Consider the following 14651-nt stretch of genomic DNA (forward strand, 5'->3'; position numbering starts at 1 on the left):
TGAAGGCCGTCGCCGACTGGATGAGGAGCAGCCGTCTGAAGCTGAACTCAGACAAGACTGAAGTCCTCATCCTAGGCCCCACCCCGTCTGCCTGGGACGACTCCTGGTGGCTGACAATGCTAGGAACAGCACCGACGCCCACGGACCAAACACAAAACTTGGGAGTCATCCTCGACTCCTCCCTCTCCATGTCCAAGCAGGTCAGCACCGTCTCCTCCTCTGCTTTCGCAGGATCTACAAGTGGATCCCGATCGAAACCAGAAGAACGGTGACCCAAGCCCTCATCAGTAGGCGACTGGACTACGGCAACGCACTCTACGTGGGAATCCTGACCAAACACCTACAGCGACTACAACGCAACCAGAATGCCTCGGCCCGTCTGATCCTCAACCTCCCCCGACGCAGCCACATCAGAGACCTTCACTGACTCCCCATCCACAAGAGGATCACCTTCAAGCTCCTCACCCACGCTCACAAAGCACTCCAAAACTCCGGACCAGCCTACATAAACAACAGACTCAACTTCTACACCCCCGCCCTCCAGCACCGCTCCACCAGCCTCGCCCTCGCCGACGTCCCACAAATCCAGCGTACCACCTCCGGAGGCAGATCCTTCTCCTTCCTCGCTACCAAGACCTGAAACTCCCTCCCCACCCACCTGCGGCAGACCCAGGACCTGCTCACCTTCAGGAAGCTTCTCAAGACCTGGCTCTTCGAGCAGTAGCAGCAGCCCCCCACCCCCCAGTGCCTTGAGACCCTCACGGGTAAGTAGCACGCTTTACACATTTTTTGAGATTGATTGATTGATATGTATTTATTCTAAACACAACCCCTCTGCACACTTTATGAGGTCAGAGGTAAAGGTACATCACAAGTTACTCAATTAGCATACAATAAGTTGCACAAATACAGTTATGCCCTAGGAGCCTCACAAACCATATACTAAGGAAGTGGTATAAGAACCTTTTGAGAGTTAGACGTTTTTGAGATTGATTGATTGATATGTATTTATTCTAAACACAACCCCTCTACACTCTTTATGAGGTCAGAGGTAAAGGTACATCACAAGTTACTCAATTAGCATACAATAAGTTGCACAAATACAGTTATGCCCTAGGAGCCTCACAAACCATATACTAAGGAAGTGGTGTAAGAACCTCGTGAGAGTTAGACAGCAGGCCTAGGGCCCGTAGAATCGCTGGGACTACACTAAACAACCAAAGGTTAGGGAGTAGGAGACCCACGGGAGGCGCGTGAAGTGTCTAAACACAGTCGCGAGTTACCATTGACTTATAATGGGAATAAAAGAAGTTACAAAGTTACTGTTTAAAGACACTTCCGGATGGACTAGGATGGAACCTTTTTAAACTAGGACACTTCGAGAGTCAAGACACACGGGAGTACCGGAGTACTCGTGTTACCTCACCCAGTCAAGCTGGGTGCATAGGTGCCTTCTGGTGTCAGGTTTTGTCGTTGTTTTCTATGGAGATCTGCAACGAAGTGCTGCAGGTGACTAGAGGAAAAGTGTCTGCTCTTGTGATTGCTTTTCATTACAAGATACACTCCATTTTGTTATGTTTTGCACTCATTATGATTCATGTAGACGGAAATATTTGTTACCACTCCTGAAGAGGCGGGCTTTATTCAGGTGAGGCCCGCTCTAATATACCTAATGCAATTGGGTAACCCTTATACTATGTTCTGTGTGGCTAGTTTTCTGACGGCAGCCATTCGCATAAGGAAAAATACCACCAGTCTACCACAGATCCAAAGTTGTTTTGAGTAAAGTTTCTCTTGAGTAAACATGTATCCTACTTGTGTAGTAAGGCTGTAGTATTAATCGTTTTTAAAAGGTATACATTTTTAAAATTTTGAATGTCGGAAATGTATTTTTTTGAATATGTATTGTACTTTTAATAATGAAGGAAAAAATGTATTGTATTGTACCTCGTTAATTAGATTGAAACTTTTTTGTATAATTGTACCATGTCTTTTATGATATTAATTTTATCGAATAAAGAATTTTTGACTGACTGAAAAGTGTCCGGGTGGATCCAAGGGTGGATCGACGATGTGAAGAACCTGAAAGCAGAGGGGACAGAGTCTGGGTCACTAGCCAGTGACCAGGAAGGAACCAGGTGATGTTGCATGCTTGAAGGTGAAGAAGGTGAGCTTGTCTCTTCAGCCACGAGGTCCAGGAGGAATCGACGATGACCAGGCACTGGATTCGAGCTGCGTCACAAAGGATCTAGTTGACTGTGGTGTCGGTATCCGGATTGGACCCAATAAGCCTTGGCAACTGCAACCCATGCAGGATGTCAAGATTGGCTCTGTTGCAGACCAGCAACGTCTGTGGCACTTCTCCTTTGAAGGGAAGCTGGAGCAAGTCTTAAGCAACCAGGAAAGCAGTTTAGATTAAAAGAAAAGTCTTCAGGGGGCTCACTAGCCAACAAGCAAGGAATCAGGAAGACGCATCGAGCTGAAATGCAAGAGTGGGCCACACGTGGCCCTCGTGGAGTGTGGAGGGCTGAGCTTCCGTGCAAAGGGTGCTCGGATATGGGGTTTCTTGTACCCCAATGCACAACTGCGAGGGTATCTCAGTAGTTGAGCAGTTAGCAAAATGCATGATGTCCAGGGTGTCCGGTCCCACGTCTCTCGTGTCTCAGCTTTGCTGTGGATGTGGGTCGGAGTTAGAGATGTCTGAGAGTCCAGTTTCTTTGTTGCTGAGTCTTCGGGTACCGGCGGGAGCATCGACAAAGCAGACTGGCAAGTTACTGGTGGTGACTGTTTGTGGTGACTGTTTGCACAGGGTGGTCACTCCTTCACCACAAGGGAGATGTCTTCCGTCTTCTAGTCAGAATAGAATGTTGAAGGTCCAAGAGTTCTGTATCAAAGTTTCTTTCCAGGATAATCTAAAGTCCTGGGGACACAGCTCCTATACTTATACTAAGCTAAGGGGCTGGATTGCCTGCCAAGGTCCCTCCTATGGGTGGACCTGAGAAGGTGGTGGTTACACCCCTTTCCCTTTGTCCAGTTTTGGCGGGGGGTAGTATATCAAAGTGTTTGACACCTTACACAACATGTTTTTTTTTTTTAAATATATTTTTATTTTCCAAGTTATCTTATACACACTTTTACTTTTATATAATCCTACACGAATATTTCACAAATTATTTTAACACATCAAATCTTTTAACTGTATACAGTACAAAAATCAAAATATATTCAACTTTTATCAGTCTTAACAAATAACAAATAACACGCAGATATTTTACCAGATGTTCAGTGATTACCCAATTTTTTCTTTCCACTTCATTACTGGATCCCAAATTCTTAAACCCAAGTTCCTCTTCCTCCTACCTTTCCAAGAATAGATATTCTTTTCCAAATTATATACAGATGATAGGTTGGCCAGCCAGGATTGCATTCCCGGGGGATTTTTATCATGCCATGCCCTGGCTATGGTTAATCTGTAGACTGCCATGGCTACAAACACGAACTCCTGTGATATCACTTCCTCATCTGCACCAACCCCTAAGAGAATCCAAGAAGAGGTGAGCACAATTTGTATTCCTAGTGACCTGTTCAGAAATATCTCAATGTCCCTCAATAGTGTGTGCAATTGAGGACAGGTGGCAAAGATGTGGATACTGTCTGCTTCTAGGGAATTGCATCTAGGACAGGAAATACCCGTATTACCACCCCACTTTGCAATCCTGGCTGGCGTAAAATACAGTGAGAAAAGAGTTTTATAGTGTTGGGATTGCAAAGGGGATGAACACAGAACTGTTCGACCTAATTCTAGGGATTCTTGGAACCAAACCTGCTCACCACCCAACTTTTCAGCACACTTAATACTATGTTTTTCCAAGTCATCTTTTTTCCCTTTTAGCAGGCTTGCATAAAAGGATCGTATTGTACAATCTCCAGCCAGCCTTATTTTCTCAAGAACGTCATTCCTACTGAATCCGGCAGCCCCACCCTGCTTATTACCTAAAAAGCTCCTAATCTGAAGGTACTTAAAGAAACATCTGTTGTCCAGACCGAACTTATTCCTCATGTCACTGAACTGCATCATCCCATCAGAATTAACAATATCGCCTATTTGTGTGATCCCCCTTGCGACCCAGTCTGCCATTGTTGTGTCTGAAAATATCGCTGGAGGAAATGACTTATTTTTGTACATCCTAACGTATCTGTTGAATCTCCCTAATTTTGATTTTTTCAAGAAAGCATTCCAAATATTTAGCGCGGCAGCTATTGTTTTAAACCTTGTTCTTTTGAAATATGCGAAGTCGATACTATTTAACAAGCAATTTCCTGCTTCTGCCCCGAGGACTGTTGCATATACCTCCGTAGAGAAGCTGTCAACTCTTCTATCAAGGTTTGCCCCACCGATTAATCCCTGCATATATTGTAAAGCAGCGGCCATATAGTACAATCTAAAATCTGGTGCTCCCCACCCACCTTTCTCTCTGGGGAGGGAGATAAACCTATAGGCCCTCCGTGTCTTTCCCTGCGCCCATATAAATCTATTCATAATCCCTTCTAATGCATTAAACCACCTTGTTTCAAATAATAATGGAATAGATCTGAAAAGAAAGAGAAACTTAGGGAGGATCAGCATCTTAATTACATTAGTGCAGCCCAGTAATGATAAGTGTAGATTATTCAGTCTGTCCAGGTCTGCTTTTACTCGTGTCATTAAAGGAGCCATATTATTTCCTACTAAGCCCTCTAAGTTTGCTGAAATTGCGATTCCCAGATATACTGCTGATTCAACCACCCTACCATCGTTACAATCTACATATCTGTTCTCTACGATCTGCGTTTTCGAGTTATTCAAGCTATATCCCGATACTAAACCAAACTTTTGGGCTTCCAGTTCCACCTCCCTAATAGCTCCTATCGGATTAGGTGTCAGAATGGCCACATCGTCCGCGTACGCCAAAGTTTTTATCGAGCAGCCATTCATCAGCATTGCTGGAATCTTCGGATTTTGTTCTAATCGGCGGAGAAAAGGATCTAAGTAAAGCGCAAATAACAGGGGAGAGGAGGGACAGCCCTGCCTAGTCCCTCTACTGATTTTAACCCAAGCAGAGTGCCCCCTGTTAACCCTGATCTTAGCTTTTGGGTCTTTATATAATGTTTGAGTGGCCTTAATAAATCCCTCCCCTATCCCACACCAACTCATGACAGCCCAAAGATAACCCCAGGAGACCCTATCGAATGCTTTTTCTGCATCTAAAAAGAGTGCTGCCATAGGGTCTCCCAGAGTATCTGCAGCATCGAACATTGTAATTACTTGCCTGACGTGTTGCGTTGTGCCCTTACCTGGGATAAACCCATGCTGAGAGGGACTAACCAATCTCTCAATTATCCTAGATAGTCTTTTAGCCAACATTTTAGAGTACACTTTCACATCGGCGTTCATTAATGTGATGGGTCGATACGATCCTGGGGCCGTTGGTGGTTTAACCTTTTTAGCTATCACTATAATGTCGGCAGCCCCCCATGAATCCGGTATTGATTCCCCCTATTGAGCTAGTGACATAATGTTAAACATATCTGCTGCTAATACTGTTTGAAACACTTAAAAAAATTCCATCGGGATCTGATCTGGGCCTGCTGCCTTCCCTGAGGGTAGGCTACCAAGAGCCATAAGAAATTCTTCCAATTGAAATGCAGCTTCTAGCTCCTCCTTATCGTCCATCTCGATTTCAGGAGGGAGGACATCCCTCAGATACCAATCTATCTCTACCAAACCCCCTACATTATCAGATGAATAAAGATCTACATAGAACTGTCTGAAAACTTCCCTCACCTGACCATCCTCTGTAAAAGAGTTGCCCTGTGCTTCCACAATCTCCTTAATGTCTGAATTTGCGGCCCTCTGTCTGCTCCGAACCGCTAAAATATGGCCTACCCTCTCGCTGAATTCATATGTCTTCTCCCTTTGAGTCAAATACTTCTCCACTACTTTTTTGGCCATCCCTTCAAGGGCTTCTGCTCTAGTTATAGTTATCCTAATAAGTAGCTGGTCGAGCGGGGCATTCTGGGCAATGGCTGCTGCTAAGTCTGCCACTAGTTTTAAGAGTTTTTGTTGAATTTCTTCAGACCTTAGTTTCTTCTTCTTTTGATTAAATAATACAAAACTTAATGTCTCCCCCCTAACCCCCGCCTTAAATGAATCCCATACAACCCCCGGCGGTGCTGTCCCTCTATTTATATCCCAAAATTCCTTTATCCAACCGATCATATAATCCCGATATACCTGGTCTTGCAATAGTGCATGTTCAAACGTCCAAGAAGCCTCCCTCTTTTTAATCTGACCCAACTTAAGTGTCACTACTAGTGGGCTATGGTCTGAAACCAGTCGTGGATGTCTTTCAATTTTTGAGCCAGCAATCAAGTTGTTCGAAATTAAAAAGTAATCCAAACGAACCAACACCTTGTGGGGGGCTGAATAAAATGTACTACCGTCTAAGTTGGGATGCCACTTCGTCCAGGGATCTTCCAGGGAATTATGAAATACCATGTCTGAGAGTGCTCTATACACCTTCTTTTTTCTGCCTATGTAATGTCCCCCAGGTTGAACAAATGAGCTACTAAGATCATGCAAATTGAGGTCTCTGCAGCAGACAATTGGTTCGGGCCACTGAGCTAGCTCAACATCCAGATACTGAAAAACATCTGGGTCATCCTCTGTTGACCCATAAATTGTAACCAGCGTGAACATATCTCCCCTAAAAACCAGCTCCAATAGTATCCACCTCCCCCACTGATCTTCCTTCTTCCTTAGCACTAATTCAGCTCCGGGCATTTTCCCTGCAGCTGCCTCCCCATTCACCGCTCCTTTCGTCACAGGGTCCGCACCCTCTCTTGGCTTGTCCTGTCGTGGTGGCGGTCGAGGAGGCATCTCGATCGCCAGATACACTTCACCTCTAATCGCTCTCAGAAGCCTGCAAATACTCGACCTTATCCAGTTCCAGGTCGCACTGTTCACTCGAGACTGTTTCTGTTTCTCGATCCGGCAGTACTCTTTCAATCCTCCTCGACCCAAAAACTCGAAGGCCACCAGGGAAAGCACAGCATCCTAGTCTGCTAAATCCACCTTAGGCAGGAGAGGAAAGTGATGCGACTATTCAGCTCAACTCTTCAGCGGCCATCTTGCCCCCTGCCCCCCTTACACAACATGTTTTGATAAAGCCAAACTAAAGTTAGCATTAACCGCGAGGATTATAATGCACTTAAGAGAATATGGTAGGGCTATATCATAGAACAGCTATAAGGAGATGGTTCCAAAAGATGCAAAGGGGCTCATCTCCTGCTAGGGCACCCTCTCACATAAAACCAAGCACTCTGCCTCCAGGATTGTCGAGGCCTACATAGGAGTGACTTATAGTTGCATATGTGTCTATATATAAGGTAGATATAGGTATACTATATCTAAGTAAGGGGTGATTACACCACCTTATGCAAGCTGAGTGATCAGCCTATGGTGTCAGTTTGGAGGGCCAGCCAGGGGTGGCATAATATATCCTGCAGCCCCTGGTAGGCCTTGGATGCACCTATGCCAAGGGAGCCTATGGTACACTATAAAGGGGCTCACAAGGGTGACCCAATACCAAATCTGCTATGTACCTAAAGTACATGGTATCAATTTAGAGAGAGAACAGCTTGGCTGTGGGTCTGATTAGCCAACCCACAGCCACACTGAAGTCGAAAAACCAGAAAATCACAGCAAAAAGTGGGGGTGACCATAGGAAGCAGACCCTACTCTCCTACAGGGATGCACGCATCATTTCTGTAATTAAATGTGAGGCAGTAATGTCAATCTATGTTAAACCAGACTTGGATTTGGAAATTAGAGGAAAGGGGGGGGGGGGGTTGATGTGGAAAACTTGGTAAAGAATGGTCAGGGTCCTTCTAGGAGGGAAAGTTTGATCAAGTAAGGGAGAGAATTGGTAGTAGAGATTTTCAGCGTGAAAAGATTTACTGAGGAGCTGAGTGATAACAATATGTGAAATAGGATGAACTGTCATCAGAGCAAAGTTTATAAGAGTTTTTACTCAAAGAAAAGGAAAAGAACAAGCATTTCCAAAGACATTAGCTGATACTGGTGATGCCGTGAATGGCACAAGGAAGAGTTAGAGGATCCAGAAAAAACACATAAGATTGAGGTTTGAACAGCATTAACTCAAACTCTCCGTTGGTGGCTGGCTTTGAGGTCTCCCATTTATTGTACGCCAACATTATTGTGCAGCTGAGCTATACAAAGGTGGGGCTGCAGCGGATAATTAGTTAAACTGCTCTCTATGCCAAGTCCCACAGGTTAAAAGTCAACTTAAAGAAGACAAAAAACATGTTGGTGTCAAGGGGTATTGCAGCTCGTCCAACACTGAGCATAGAGCCTCCAGAACAGCTTAAAAGAGCTTTCACTCAAGCCACTATTATAAGTTATGTCAGTTAAACATGTTCCATCTCTGACATACGGTGTGGAGATCTTAAGAGGGAAGGGTAATAACATCATAGAAAAGCCCGTGACAGGAACCTACCGCAGCCTGTTCAACCGCCCTCAGCAGGTATCATCATCACAAATTTGATTAGAGTTTGGGCAAGACAGAATGTAAACAGCCTAGGGGCATACTTGAAATTCTGCCACATCTTAGAAGGGATACTAATTTCACACTTATTACAGTGGTCTGGTAGGCTATAAGTGACTGCATACACATGCAGGCCAATAAATACTTCAAATTGGCTTCATCTATGTTTAAGGCCAAATAATTGTGGCCCTTACCCCTTCCTCAGGTGGCATTTAATAGTCATCAATGGGTGCAGTAAAAGAATTTCTTCACTAATGGACAGAGAGGCGTTGCCGAAGAGATCCCATGCGTGGATAGTACTTGCATCATACAGAAAGCTATACCCTCAGAATTATCTAGGGGACCTGAGTGGTCTAAGTGCTAAACTGAAGTTCTTGAGACTCCGGCTTGGCAGTTTCCAATTTTGTAGTGACACACCAGCTTGGAAAAAGCTGGGTATTGAAAGGACATGCCGCCTTGGCAATTATAGGAGAGAAGACTTTTGCAATATAGTTTGTAGTTGCCTAGCTTTAACAGCTGAACGCAGAAGTCTGTTGAGGCAGAATTTTAATATTAAAAATATACGAACATGTCGACAAGCAGTTATGGCCTGCTTGCAGGGAGAATTTTTACAATTTACTGGCAGATTCTTGAAGTTTGCAGATATAGCAGAGAAACTGGTCAATAGTGCCCTGTTAAGAGATCTTATAATTTTTTTTATTGACTTGCAGAATAATGCAAATAAATTAGGGTCTTCCGCATGCCACACATCAAGATTGGATAGTCCTATCCATAGTGCACAGCAAGTTGGTAATGAATAGATTAATTCAGGTACTCTAGATAAGATGAAATAGTAGGTAGATGATATTACCAGTAAACACACATTACGTTTAGGTTTTTTTGGGGGGTTATTTTTTATTTTTTGTTTTTTTAACTAGATGCATTGAGGGTCTTATGGCAGGATGAATTTTATTTTAATCATGTTGTTTTTAAAAAAAAATGGTTCAATAATGGATATTTATGAAATGTATGAAATTTGTATAAATATGTTTTATCGTAAGTTTTGATTAACTGAACAATACATTTTTTCACTTTTCACATAAGATCAATGACTTATAAATGAATACATTTTGGGTGCAAAGATAATTTATTTATATGCTCAATTTCTTTCTAGATATCAGTATTTTTCCACGTTTGTTTTGTTTAATCACATAGATATTATTTATTGTTGTCTTTTAAACTATATTAAAGAATAGAAATGTGTGGCATATACCATGTATGTAAAACTACAGCATTGAAAGAGAGGGGCTTCAAGATTCTATTTTTGTTTTGTTAGCAGCAAAGAGTCAGCAACTGCCACTTGGGATGAGTCCCATCTCTGTACAATTGCACTTGAAATAAACACTGTTAGCACTATTATTTTGGTGTGCTTGATTTATTTTATTTGGCCTGGGTGCAAGGTTCCTCTGTCTGACTGTGATACTCTGCACTGATTTTGTCTCCTTTAGGCATTCTGTTTACCCCCTGTTGGACTTGTTGATTTATTTTGCTCCTATTTTCCGCCAGTCATTCTGCTGATGTTGGCGGTTCCAACATCACTGTTTAGAGATTGGTTCTACCTTCTTGAATCAGGCATTTGGCCTACCTGCACCCATTTTTAAGGTCAGGAGTTTTGAGGTGTCCTTGGGTGCTGCTGTCCCTGATGTTGTGGCCTGTGAAGAGTATTACTTATTTGCTTCAGGCTAGGCCATCAGGCTTCTTTTCATTTGCCTTTGGGATCTCTTGGGGAAGTGCTTCTCTGGCTCCCTCTTGGATTTGGGGACAGTGGTTGCTTGTCATGTGTTCATTGGTGCTACTGCCAGGGCCTTTCCCTGGCTTTTGCGTGCTTTCTCTGTGCTATGAAGATGAGTTCATGGAGCATTTTCCATTTGCATGTTTCTTCTATTTAGTTGATTTTGCACCTTTCTTACTTGTCTAGCTTGTGGCATAATGGTGGGTTGTCTCATGTGCTTTTGTTAGCACTTAACAATATCCATGGGTAGGATGTTTATGTATTGTTTGGGTGCTCCACTCACTCCCAGGAAGGCTGACTATCCCTTTTGAACCCTATGGTAGGGTACCAACTCTAAAGTCTTCTACATCATAGCCCTGGAAATTCTGGGTGTGTGCAACATTCTAGTGTTCCCTGTCTAACTGTGAATTGTCTTGGTCTCAGCTGTATTTTCATGCCTTGTTTCTCCTTGTTCTCTGAAGGCTACTGCAGGGTTTGCTCATTCAGGGGTTGGACCCTTGTGTTTTGGATATTTGCTCCACTTGTGCATTGTGCCCTTGCCCCTTGCTGCACTTGGAGATTGGGTGTTTGACCCTTTGTATGCCATGATTTGGTCTTTATTCTTGAGTTGCCATTCACTCATTGCTTTTTGTCTCTATGTGCACAGGGATACATTAGTCTGCCTTGTCGTGCCCCCCCCCCCGTTGTGCATCAAGAACCTTTGAAAGGGGTGTGGGCATGACTTATTCCTTGAGAAAACACAAAAGTTTGGCAATGCACCCCATAAAGGCCTAGCACCTGACCCACTATCTCTAATTAATGTAAAGCGGATGCATCATTAGTTGTTTGTGTACACTGTTAATACACCCCCTGCCACGGTGCAATCCGAAACAGGATTATAGCAAGGAGACAAAAACATGCAACACAAAAAAATAACTTTAAACGCACTACAAAGGTAATTCTTGTAAATGCACTAATAGTTAAAATGTATCTAAATGACTAGAAAGTAAATATCTGTCAACCCCCAACAAGGTGAAATAAATTTGAAAGCGCTACAAAGCTAATACATTTCAACGCGCTTAAATTACAATGTATTGAAACACGCTAAAAAGGAAATATATGTACGTACGCAACAGGGTCAAATAGATGTAAACGCGCTACCTAGGTCATTGATGTAAAGTGTGTAAACCTGCAATTAGAAAAAGTGACTTTCACGCTTGCTACTAACATCAAGTAACATAATATATTTACATAAGTTATTCTCTAACAAACACTTACCTTGCTCTCCTTACACACTTGATACATAGCATACCATGGACAGTAAGCTATATGTGCAATTGTAAAACATAAGCTAAGTTCATGCACTTAGCTTACAACTAGTACACAGCCTAACATTAAAATAATTTAAACGAGCAGTTATAAAACAAAAGCGCATTTCACGCTAGCTGCTAACATCAAAAAGATGGTCTATTTACAAAGCGTAATACTAACAAAAAAACACTCTGCTATCTTTATGCACTTAGTCCATAACATAGCATACCATTTGTAAAACATAAGAAAATGTCACACACGCTGCTTACATTAAATGTTCATTTATATTTAGCGCACTTAATAAAGCCAACCACTCATACTGCTAATACCCTTAAGCGGTATGTCCACAGCACGTTATTTATTGATAATAAAAACTGTATCAAGGCCTAAACAATGAGTCCCTATAAAATGAAACATACTTTTAAATAAAAACGTGTACTTTTGTGCAAATGCATTGCCATTCTACATGCGAACCAATTTTACGCTTGCAAATTATTCTATTTTGTTTGCATATTTACGGGACTTAATTCACCCTACTAGCCGAACAAAGTCAGTACATGGCGTGCCATTTCCTATACTTTCATAAAAGAACAGGGAAAAAATGTAAAATGACCTAAAAAGCTGCGCCTATGTACACCATGACATAAGTGTTTTCTGCGTTTCACAAAAAATACTCCAATCACACTATATCATGACAAGGTGTCAGGGAGTGTGTAATATGAGGATCAATTATGCTATATGTGGTAGTGAGGATTATGCACTTACCCACTTAAGGTATGGGGGTCATGCTAGTCATGTCCGTGTGTAGGAGGAAAGAAACTAGTTCTTTTTAGTGACCCTCACACACCCTAGTAGGGTCATGCTTCATCATCGGGTCACACCGACCCCTACAAGTCGAGGTGGGCTCAACCACAGTGTTGGGTAGCTCTTCAGATAGTTGAAAGATGGGAGACTTAAAGATAAAAAACCTCAATCAGACCCCTGGTTTCCCTTTATTTTTGGGTCTGGTTGGGTCAATAAAATTCTAAAAAAAACTGGTCTTTTTTTTGGATTTTAATGGTCCTAAGACCCTAGTGCCGACATGTTTCAGTCCACAGGGGCCATAAAGGTTAAGGACTTTCTTCAGAGATGTAGGTGAATCGCCCTCTATGTGTAGGTAATTAAAGGAAGGAGGTCTCTATCCTCTACGTGTGATGAGGGAAGAGTAGCTTCTCCTCGTGTGTGTTAAAATGTCTCTGTATTGCAAGGCTGCGTCTGTTGGGCCAAAATCACAAGGGGACAAAATTATAGACATACTTCTTTTATATAACTACTAGCAGCCCGCCCCAGCGTTGCCTGGGGCAGAAAGGGGCTGGGGGCAGTACACCCGCTCCCGCCCCGCCCCCCTCCTGCACTGACTCCCTCCCGCCCCGACTAACTCCCGCCCGACTCACTCCCGCCCCTCCCGCCCGACTCACTCCCGCCCGACTCACTCGCGCCCCCTCCCTCCCCGACTCACTCCCGCCCCCCTCCTGCCCCGACTCACTCGCGCCCCCCTCCCGCCCCGACTCACTCGTGCCCCCCTCCTGCCCGACTCACTCGCGCCCCCCTCCCACCCGACTCACTTGCGCTCCGACATTTTCCTTTATTGCTGCTCCTTCTTGCCTCCCCCTGCATCACAAAGTGTCGCACTGAACTTTCCCTTTCCTTACCTGTGCCGCCGCTCCTCCTTCCTCGTCATCACGCACGTCGCGTTGCGGTCATCACGCACGTCACGTCGCGGCCAGCGCTAGGTCCCAGCCGGCGCTACTTTCAGGGGACTACTTTGTTTACAAACTAAATTTTTTTAATTTACTTTTTTTATTTTTATTTATATAGCCTATGTCCATATACACACCCTGACTTTTTCATAGATGTATCGGGTGTGTAGATTGGCGCTGTGGTTCCCGAGTTTACCTGGCCAAAAGGTGCAAGTCCTCTCTTTATAATAGTAGTATAGATAAGTGCCTAATCCATGAAAAAGCATGCTACATTCAGTGAGCATGCCATAATAGTGGAGAAATTGCCCCAATCAGTGCCACTCATCCACATCGTGTTGTGACAGGCTTCTAATATGTGACACACTCGTTGGGTCACCCTCTATTCTCTAATGCCTATTCAGAATTGGGATAGTGAGAAGCAGTGAATAAAAACCAGTAAAAGTAGTCTCAATTGCAAAAAGATAGACACGTTTTTGATTATTCACACAATAGATATATTGTCCCCTTGTGATTTTTGCCCCACAGACAGAGCCTGGCAATACAGAGACATTTTAACACACATGAGGAGAAGCTACTCTTCCCTCACCACACGTAGAGGATAGGGACCTCCTTCCTTTAATTCCCTACACATAGAGGGGGATTCACCTACAGCCCTAAAAAAAGTCCTGAACCTTTATGGCCCCTGTGGACTGAAACATGTCGGTAATAGGGTCTTAGGACCATTAAAATTAAAAAAAACACCTGTTTATTTTAATTTTAATGACCCAACCAGACCCAAGAATAAAGGGAAACCAGGGGTCTGATTGAGGTTTTTTATCTTTAAGTCCTCCATCTTTCATCTATCGGAAGAGCTACCCAACACTGTGGTTGAGCCCACCTCGACTTCTAGGGGTCGGGGTGACCCGATGATGAAGCATGACACCACTAGGATGTGTGAGGGCAACTAAAAATAACTTGTTTCTTCCCTCCAACACACTGACATGACTAGCATGACCCCCATACTTTAAGTGGGTAAGTGCGCAATCCTCACTACCACATATAGCGTAATTGATCCTCATATTACACACTCCCTGACACCTTGTCATGATATAGTGTGATTGGAGTATTTTCTGGGAAACGTATTTCCCAGGGAGGGCATACTCCAGTCTTTTTCCTCTCCGAAACCCCCCCACCACTGGAAAGTGCACTAGTGGTCTTTTTGTATTTATGATAAGTGTTTTCTACCCAGGTCCATACAACACGCAG

This window comes from Lissotriton vulgaris, chromosome 2_1 (assembly GCF_964263255.1).
Source record: "Lissotriton vulgaris chromosome 2_1, aLisVul1.2, whole genome shotgun sequence".
In the NCBI taxonomy this organism is placed as follows: domain Eukaryota; kingdom Metazoa; phylum Chordata; class Amphibia; order Caudata; family Salamandridae; genus Lissotriton; species Lissotriton vulgaris.